Below are 11,083 nucleotides of genomic sequence, written 5' to 3' on the forward strand. Positions count from 1 at the left end.
TGGTTACTGTGTAGTTTGCCCTGGGGATATTTGCCTGTACTTAGAGGGTTAGATTATACCATAAATCGAGTACAGGTTGAACTTAATTCCTAAATTCACCATGTATGAATCTTTTCCATTCAGCTTCATTTGTACAACAGAATCTTGACAAAAATTTTCTTTGCACACATGTAGTACAGGACCAGCTCCATTTGCACACAGCAATTGTCACAAATATTGCAGTGCATCCTTGCATAAGATATGTAAGTTTGCAAGGTAAGGAATATGTCTGATAAAAATGGCTGGCGTATTCTAAGGATTAAGACAAATGACTACTGTATTAAAGGCAAGCTTTTGTCACAGGGCCAGGGGTGACATATTCTGGATATGAAGTAGATAATTATTATATAACATATATTATATACCTGAGTGTGTATATATACTCTATGACTATACAGCATATTTTAATTTTACAGTGGGAGCATACCTGGGGATAGAAGTACTAACACTGTTGGGAGATTGTTCCCTTGATGCCATGCAGCAGTAGTGGTTGGTTGTGTGACAACAGAGAAGCTTCTGAACTAGTTAATGTTGCAAGCAAATCATTCTATGGACAGAGTAAATCACAGTAACTATGCAATACATTGTTATCATTACAGAAAGAATAGAAATGATTTTGTTACTTCCACCAGAGGACTTCTCTTGCCAGGACAGTACAGAAGTGATCTGAGCACTTAAAATAATGTTTCCAAACAAACAGGCTGTCATTTTCTATAACTGGTTTCGTAGCTATCCCAGAATTATTAAGATTTGATCTCCCTGTTTGTGCCTCAGCTTTTGATCAGGCTATTTCTTCAGAATAAAGGGTGCCTCTGACTGTTGAAATAGGTGCAGTGAGAGACCTCTATATTCTGTATGCTGGGAATTCAGCTTTTCTGTGTACTAATTCAGACTACATTTTATATCCAGATTCAAACCTTTAGGCACCAAAGACCTCTATAAACATGCTATCCAGCATTCCCATTTGTTTTGCAAGAGGGTATTATGAATGCTGTCTTGTGCAAATGACATTGCAGACAAACGTAAAAGAATTTGCAGGTTATAGCTGTATTTGTAAAGTTAGATGAAATTCTGTGATTTTGTGTGTCATTAAGTCCATTAAAGCATATTATTTAATATCTATTACTTAATATCCCTCTCCTGGTATTTTTTTGAAGGATGATGTGATAAAAGTTTTAGTTCTCTGTACGGTTTACAACCTGGATAAGGAGACAGCTTTTCCCCTGCCTCTCCTCCTCCAGCTCCTCTCACTCCTCTGATCTGTTACTGTAGTGCAAAATGCCATTCATTTTAACCTTGTGTAATAAGACACTTTCAATAGCTGTACTAAAGGCACAAGAAATGTTTTCCTCGGAAGTATAATTTTCTTTTTGAACAAGAATTATCATTACACAGAAGTCATATTTTCTGGCTGGCTGGCAGCAATTAAATGGAAACTTCTGAGTACTAATTCATTGGAATCAGTCTGGAGTGAGTTATCTGATTTATTTTTAATTGAGTGATCAAACTTAATTCCTCACCACAGATAAACTTACTTATGTTTCACATTATTTTTTTTTCTGTTTGAAGAGAAGCATTTTTAGTGCTGTGTTTTGCTGTTGTTGTTTTCTCCTCACTAACTGTACCAGTGAAGTTCTGGCAGTGCTGGGGCCGGGGGGAAAAAATGCCTCTTTTTCTGTTTTCAGCATCCCAGGCCAGACTCTGACTATTTCTATTCCATTGCCAATTGCTGCTAACATAAGCTGGAGTAATCACTTTCTGCCTCCTTTGGCTCTGTCTTTGTCAGCACTAATGCTCTGAGGGCAGTAATAGAGAAACACTATTTTTATGTTATCAGGAATGATATTACTGAACTGAAAGATTGTTAGGAACAACTTATTGTTTGTTTTGAGTAATGGTGGAAATCTCATGCACACAGAAGAGAATGAGACATGGAGCTAATGTTGCCTAGATGGGAGAGCAAGAGGAAGGGAGAGTGAAAAGATACAGTCGAGCCATAGGGAAAACAGATTTCCTGAGTTAAATGTTGAAATGAGTTAGTTTTCTTAAAACTTGAGGCTCTTTTGCAAGGGCTACAAGTACAATCTTGAGAATGAAGACAAACATGAGGGAGTTGATGAATTCCACTAGAGCCAACTGATTCTGCTACTGTCATTTTATTTCTGTCATTTTATTTTTTATCATAGAGAAAAGAGATTCTTATTTTCTTTCACCTGATAATTGCTTTGCTTGGGTTTTCAATTTCCTTTATGACATCTTTTACCCAGTATACATATAGGAATTATTAGTTTTTCTGACTAGATCTCGTGTAACTATGTAGATACTGTGCTGATAGTTGAATTCCTTAGGTTATAAGAAAATGCTGGAATTATATTTAGTCTAGCATAAATTCCAGTCCTCTCTGAATTGATATGTCTGCCTTTTTCATATAATTGAAGAACTTTAGGCTGTCATCACTCCAATTATCTCCTAGCTTACAAACAGGCATAAGCCTAATTATTTTGCATCTGGTACGTGATTATTAGAATTCCTGACTTGATGACTAGATTAAAAAAAAAAGTAATGCCTAAGTCATTTATTTTATACTTTTCCTTCCTATGAACCACTTTAAATATACTGTGCTGTCAGAAAGAAAAAATAGATCAAGGGGAGGAGAATAGTGTTTCAGAATCTAGAGGTTTTGTTTTTAAAAATAAATAAATACAGTGGAAATTAAATGTGTTCTTCAGTATAGAGTGGGGTGGCTTAAGTATTTTAAAGTTTATACATTTCTTGGTTTGTTGGAAGATTAAGTCAGGTATAATGTGACAGAAATTGAAGATTTACTTTGGGATGGCTTGTATGGAACAAATTAATGCTGTCAGCTTTGTTTTTACTGTTGAATTGCTTTTATTCACAAGCCATGATCATGACAAGAACTCTTGTTCTTCAGAACATTTGAAAGAACCACTGTCAAATGTGAATTCAGTATGAACTCTTCCCCCTCTTTAAGAAGCCTCTTGGCCACATTTGGTCAAGACAAATTAATGGGTCATTGTAAAGGGATGTCTACATAAATTCTTCTTGTCTGTAGGTGAAGAAAAAGCATAAATCTCCTAAGCTCCCATACTGGCACCTCAGCTAACCACTCAAGCCATTTAATATTAAGAGAAATGCTTGCGTGTTTATGAAAATCAAATATCTTGTCTTTGAAAAGCTACCACTCCAGAGAAGAGTGTAAAAGCCAGCATGGCTTCAAAAAAGGCAAATCATTCCTGACTACCTTGGTAGCCTTACAACAGAGTGATGTCTTTGGTGAAGAGAAATGGTGGTCATCTACCTTACTTCTGTAAAGCTTTTGATACATTTTCACACAACATCTTTGTCTCTAAATTGGAGGGAGATGGAGTTGATGGATAGACTGTTTAGTTTATTGCGAATTAGCTGGATGGCCGCATCAAACAGTCAATGCCTTAAGGTTCAGGTGAAGACCTGTGATAAAGGATATCACTCAGAGGTCTCTACTGGGAGTCTGTATAGTTTAATGTCTTCATTGCTGACATAGATAGTGAAGTTGAGTGCACCCTCAGCAAGTTTGCAGATGACATCAAGCTGAGGGCTGCAAATGACACTTCAGAAGGAAGGGATGCCTTTGATATGTGGCCCCTGTGAACCTCAGGAAATTCAGCAAGGCCAAGAGAGAGGTCCTGCACCTGGATCAGAGCAATCCAATCACAAATACAGGCTGTGTGGAAAATGGATTGAAAGCTTAGGGCTCAAAGGAGAAAGACTTGGGGATAAAAAGGTGGATGAAAAGCTCAACATGGCACAGGCCTGGAGACTGTTTCTTTGCTCTCTATCACTCATCACCTGAGAAAATAAATTAACATCCATCTTACTGCAACCTTGCTTCAGGTAGTTGTCGAGGGCAACGAGATCTCTCCTCAGCATCCTCCAGATAAAATAAAGTCAACTGCCTGAACTGCTCTTCAAAGCACTTATTTTCTAGTCATTTTACTAGCTTTGCTGTCCTTCTCTGAATACATTTCAGCAACTCAGCATCCTTGTTGTGAGAGGCCCCAAACTGAACATATTTGACGTGTGATCTCAGTGCTGCATGCAAGGGGATAATCACTTCCTTTGTCCTGCAGGCCAAACTATGTCTCATGCTGGCCAGGATGCTGTCACATAGTCTCATATCTTTTCAGTCTGTCACAGAGATACAGCGTCTTGCTTATTTTGATATACATAATATTTTAACATGTATTCTATACCTGTGTTTCTTTGCATGGTAACTTTGAATGCAGCCAACGGTCTTGTCCAAAATCTAGAGAAGAGACTAGCTACCAAATTAATCCTCAGCTAATACATGACAGTTGTTTTATCATCTTGCACGCTCATGTTACAGCTAGACCAGGTGCATTGTATTGAGAATCCAAACACTCAGGCAACAGATGAGTGTTTGGTGTTACAGTACTGTCACTTAGCCTAACCAGTTCTGAGACTAATACTGATCTACTAAATCTAATCTTGCCTCTCCCACTCTGAAAGATTAGATTGCATAGGATTTGACTAATTTACTTGCCTCTGTATTTGTCCTTCTATCAAAGCTGTGTTTTAAGAGGTAACAAGCATGACATTGGTGATGCACATAGGCTTAGAACACACTCCAAATATCTGAAAACAAGACTGTACTTTCTAAATATAACATGTAAGTTCATCAGTGGAAAAGAATCGATCTGAAGAGCTTCGTTTTTTTTTTTTTTTTTCTACATCACCGCCTTATTGCACTGTTTTGAAGCTGAATTTTGTTTCCTATGGAATCTGGTTCAAACAGAAAGAAAATCATTATTATCCAGCAGCATTATATTTATTATCTATATGTGTACATCTGTAGTTTGTGTTTGACATCAAATAATTCACAGTTCAGAATTAAAAACCTTAACCAGTTGTGAGTTGTTTTTTTTGTTTGTTTGTTTTCCTACAATCTTGTATTATTTCTCTGTAAGCAGTAGAAGTAATTGTAAGAAACAAGAAATATTTTTTGTACATTGTACATTTTATTTGGTGAAATTCAGATCACGGAAAATTTTGCCAGCATTTTCAGTGAGGCCAAGACTTTTTATCTTAATGAAATGCAAATTATCTTTGCTCTAAGGCCAGTGTATTGAAGGCAAAAATCATACAGAAAAGAAACTAAATGTTGGCCAGATTATTCAGTTCCTTCTTTACTTTGGCAGAGAATTTTCATACTCTAATACTTTTGTAGAGACAAAAACCTTGTTCTTGTAAGTGCTCATGGTTTGCGCTCTTGAGCCTGAGGGACAGTCCCTCATACTCAGCAACAGTGAATACCAGGTCTTATTCAGGATTACTCCGCAAAGTAAAAGAGGAAGTTACTTTGAGGAAACTGGAAGTGCTGGGTTCTGGTTTTACTTAGTGCACATCATACATAAGTAAGTAGATTCGGTGTACTAAGGAGCTTGGGCACATACCAAATTCTTCTCTTGCACTGGAATCTTTAATGGCTGGTGAGCTTGAGGCCATCTGGTTATCCTTCCACTGCCAGGGCAGTAATAGTGCTTCTCCACACTGCTGCCTATCATATTTAAGTTTGTGCAACTTCATTTGTCCTTGAGACCTTCCACATTCTGTCCAGCTGAGCTGAAATTAGTCTGAGTGCAAAACACACACATAAATGTAGACAGGTACACATATGCAGAAAAGATTAACATGATCACTTAAGCCCTCTGAAACTGAAAACCAGAGTAACAAAAAAGGACAATATAAGAAGAGAAAAGATTATAGAGATTTTCCTTATGTTATACTATTTGGTGGGAGAAAGACAAATCATGTTATCAGTTTGGCTCAACACTATTTTACCATGCTTTTATGCACAACTTTCTGTGTCTGTCCTGGGCAGGACTGAACACTTAACACAAAGGCATCTCCCACACTCTGATTTGTACTGTGATTGTACCTCACTTGACAAAGGCTTATGTGGATTTTCTTTTTCAAATGAAATTTCTCTCTGAAGAGCATGTTCTCTAGTATGTGTACAGGTTTCTGTATTTGTCTTCGAAGGCCTCATTAATGATATTCTCTACTTTAATTTTAATTTTTATTTATAAAGATGCCACACAAGAATATCTCAGGAACTGCCCTGAAAATTAGAATAATACTTCTCTTGGGGAACGTTAAACAGGAGAACACACATCCTGTTCTGTGTGGTTTAAGTTCTAAGACCTGGAAAATCATCAAAAGTCTTTTCCACTCTCTTTAACACTATGGGTGCTTCCTGGGATGTTTGTGAGCTTTGGAAGAGGAAGTTGCTAGCATTGCCATAAATGGTCTTCCTCATACTTGACAAATTATTGAGTTTACTAGTATAGTGTCACTAGCGGTTACACGTTCAATTTCTTCCATCGTCTTATAGCTAAAGTTACAGAAGGCAAGAAATATAACGCTGCTTAAATACAGGAATTCATGCTGTTTTCAGGGTTGTTGTCTCTGAACATTATAAATTTGTGTGCTTTTTTTGCTTTAGTTATGATTAGCTCAGGAAAAAAAAATCAAACAGTTTAAACTTGATTCATAAAACCTAAAATCCTGTAATCTCCTGATATCCAATTTAAGATACCATTCTGCTGTAGGTACAAGAAGGAGCTCCAGGAGTCAGATGTGATAGCAGCTGAAACCAATAAAAAAAGGCTTTATTCACTGATAAGTCACTTTCCTTCAAAATAAAATTATCCACATTCTTTATCTGAGGAGCAAGGAATAGATTTTGTTGATGAGAGACTAATAAATGTTGTGTTATGCTACTAACAGTTTTATGTTTCAGTATTTTTACTATGAGTTTATTCAGAACTGCTTGTAGATAACTTCTCAGAATTTTGCAATTCAATGATTACTATGGTAGGATGTAGTGAATATACAGATGTGACATTGTAATTTACCACTTGTCCAGTGATTTCCATCTGTTTTTAACCTTTTCATACCACTTGACTAAAACTCAAAATAATCCATATTAATGTATCCATTCCTGTGAGGAGTGAGTGAAGAGATTAAGCTCTACCTTTTTTCCCAGATTTCCCCCCAACTTGATAATGAGCAGATGAATACATAGGCCTTGACAGAAACTTGCAGTTGATTTCAAAGCATTTTCATTTATTATCTGTTTTTTTTTTGTTTGTTTGTTTGTTTTCCTTTGTTGCCTATATTGCAGCCTTCTCTGCTGCACTGGAATTTGTGTAGTCATTGCAATAGACATGCCCCTGGTAACCCACACTGTAGAATAGGTAATAGTGAGCTGTACTCTGGCATATGAGGAGAAAAAGCATGAAGAAATAGGCAGCATTTTGGGCACTAGGAGGTGAGTTCAGATTGCTAATCAATGACCATTTTATGTTACTTTTAGGGTAATTTTAACTATTCCTTAAAAGATAATTTTGCTTAAGTTAAATGGAGCAGAATGTTCCCTTTTATAGAACTTTTCTTTCTCTACAACTTGTTAATATCACATGAAAAGTATTTTTACTGAGAAGTTGACATATATGCTACCTATAATAGTGCATTCACATATGCTCAGGATGTTTTTGTTCTTATGTGAGAACCACACTGCCATCCTCTTTTATTCAATGCACTGCCATTAGCGTTTATCCAGGGACTGTTCCAGGCCCTCTCAAATTGTTTCAGTCATGATCAGAGATAAGAAACAACATATGTGTATGACCAAGCAATATTACAGCCTAGTTGAGCTCTCATGCAGTTATCAACTGAACAAAAATTAGCTGAGGTATAGAAACCTCAATGAAAGGTATTTTAAGTTGTTCTAACTGAAAAAGAAAAAAGACTGTCTTGCACTGGGAAGTCTTCCACACACAAGAAAAAGGAGATGAAGGGAAGCAAGGAGAAAGAACACATGTCTCTGCTTAACTCATCAGTGATAAAATTGAGTGATGACAGTGACATGACCTATAGTTCTTTGATAATGAAAACATCCTTCATATGCAGTGTGTGTCTGTGCCAGGCTGGGCTGAAGTCAAACATTGCTTCAGAATGCTTTCAGTGTCCTGGCCCTTGCACAGAATAGAGAGGCTGAGCAATGTGCAGAACATTAGGTTTTTGAACTGGCTCAAATTTAGGTAGGAAGCACCAGATGATAAAACACCAAGGAGAAGTACTGATTATTTTCTTTGGAAATTCTCATTTAATTTGCTTTGCTCACATTTGGTCTAGAAGAAATGCACATCCAGTGCACTGCAATGTACATCTATGCAAGAAACTATTGGTGTTGAAAAAGGTTTTACTGTATCAGAGCTGCTGGTAGCTCTTTCCTGTCCAAAGGGTGCCCACATCATGTTGTGTCTGATGTGATATCAATGTGAAAGGTCTAATTTTGAATCATGAGACATCTGTGGTGAAGCAGGGATGGAAAAGTTATTTAATTTTTGAGAGAGTTACTCAAATCCTGTTCAAACTTGAGGAAGGACCCAGAAAGTTGCTTATGATACTTCCCCTTGTTCCTCCAGTGGGTACTGAAGATGAAGGTGCCATTTGTACAGTGGTTAGAGTGTAGGAGAAGACAGAAAATCACAATAATCAGCTTAATGCAGTGTCACCATGAGAATTTTTACTTAAATTTAAATAAATAGTAAGCTAATTTTCACGTTTCATATTTTTGCTTACTTGCTTGTGTGAAACTTTCACAGTCCTCATGATGTTTCACAAAATAACCCCTTGGGCTACATGTTGGTGGAAATATAACATTTTTCACAGGCACTGAAGCTAACCAAGAGGAAGTGCTCAAATCTTTCAGACCGTCTTAGCCTCCAATACAGAGTGGCTTTGTGCAAATTCCCTGCTGTCAGGGGGCCTGTAACAGGTCTATGAGCAGTTAGAACTTCTACAAGGAGATTCTACTTGGAGCAGGCTTTCTGCTGGGAATATTGTAACAAGTTTGCCAACAGTGATTATCACATTCTGGCCCAGTCTGAGAGCATATAGATGGGAAGCTGGAATACATCAGAAGTAGCAGGCTGCCTTCTGCTGGGTGTGCTACATTTGGCATTGCCAATAAGGTGCCCACATATACCTGACTCTGAGAGTCATATATGAACCTGAGCAGATAAATCTGATTCTTAAATTAGGAATGTTCACATTTTATTAGCAGTAAATATTCAGAGATTAAACAGTGCAGATGTTGTATTTATCCACTGATGCAGTCTGAATCCAAGTTTGAGGAGAATCAAATTACTTGAATCTTGAAGTTAAATTTAAAACAAGTCTCACCATTAAATAAGAGGTGAAGAAACACATGAAATGACAGACCACAGAAAACCTAAGGTCCTTCAGGGCTGTCTACAGTAATAACAGCTTTCTCTACAGCACTGAAAAAACACAGCTGTTAAAATGAATCAACTCTTGCGTTCTTTCTTTTGCCCATTGCACAGTAACCAGTCTCCTATTTCTAAACTTATGACTTTTGTGGCATGTTACAGCTTTTCTGCATTTATACAACCATTGCCATATATGTTTGTGGAGACATTAATTGTATTTTTATTTCTTTTTAGTAATGTCACTTATTTTTTTTTAAACCCTTTTGCAGACACCTCACACTGGCTTTTATCTCAGCCATGGATTTATTTATTATGTACCTGTATAATGTGCAAGAATATAACACAGTGCATGATGGTTTTAGATATGAGTAGTCAGAGATGTCTATAAATAAAAAGCTTTTGCAAGTAATGTTGACTACCATTGCTTATCCTGCCAAATGAAAGGCCAAAGTATGATGAACACTATTTACAGGACAATAAGATCAGTAGAGAGGGTTTTATTAATTCCTCAACTAACTGCTCTTCAGATTTTTATCCAACCCTTGATCTTTCTCCCTAAATTTTTATGTAGGCTACTACAAATTTAATATAAAAAGAATTTTGACCATTTCCTACGTTAAATAGTAATCAGATTATTTTGTCATAGCTAACTTAAACTATTAATGCATGGCAAGTCAAAAACAGCAACTCCCTGTTGAAACTTTTATACACAAGCAGTTTCTTTCCCTCTATCAACATTATATTACAAACATTTAACTCCTCTCTTGCAAAAACAGCCCTAAACTTTTCAGAATCTCAGGTATTAATCAGAAGTTATTGTACTAGATATTAGTAAGGTATTAAAAGAAAAGGTATTTAGTTAACTGAGGTTCTGTACTATACAACTTTCCAAACAAGACTCTAAAAAGCAGAGAAAAGTGTTTCAGCACATGTTCCTGACTAAGGAAGGAGAATATGGAATAAGTTTATTCAGTTTAATCTGTACCGTTAATAGCAGGAAGTCATTGCAGATAAGTGATCACAGAATCACAGAATTGTAGGGGTTGGAAGGGACCTCTAGAGATCATCAAGACCAACCCCCCTGCCAAAGCAGGTTCCCTACACCAGGTCGCACAGGTAGGCGTCCAGGCGAGACTTGAATATCTCCAGAGAAGGAGACTCCACAACCTCCCTGGGCAGCCTGTTCCAGTGCTCCGTCACCCTCACCGTGAAGAAGTTCTTACGCACATTCGTGCGAAACTTCCTATGCTGCAGCTTATGTCCGTTTCCCCTCGTCCTGTCTCCATGTACCAATGAAAAGAGACTGGCCTCACCACTATGGCCGCCACACCTCAGATATTTATAGACCTAGATCAGATCCTCTCTCAGTCTTCTTTTCTCAAGGCTAAACAGACCCAGGTCACTTAGCCTTTCTTCATAGGAGAGATGCTCCAGGCCCTTCACCATCTTTGTGGCCCTCCGCTGGACTCCTTCCAAGAGATCCCTGTCTTTTTGTACTGGGGAGCCCAGAACTGGACACAGTACTCCAGATGAGGCCTTACCAGGGCAGAGTAGAGAGGGAGGATCACCTCCCTTGACCTGCTGGACACGCTCTTTTTTAATGCACCCCAGAATGCCATTTGGCCTTTTTTGGCCACGAGGGCACACTGCTGGCTCATGGCCAACCTGTCGTCCACCAGGACGCCCAGGTCCCTCTCTGCAGAGCTCCTCTCCAGCAGCTCATC

Source organism: Meleagris gallopavo, chromosome 4 (genome assembly GCF_000146605.3).
Source record: "Meleagris gallopavo isolate NT-WF06-2002-E0010 breed Aviagen turkey brand Nicholas breeding stock chromosome 4, Turkey_5.1, whole genome shotgun sequence".
Taxonomy (NCBI): domain Eukaryota; kingdom Metazoa; phylum Chordata; class Aves; order Galliformes; family Phasianidae; genus Meleagris; species Meleagris gallopavo.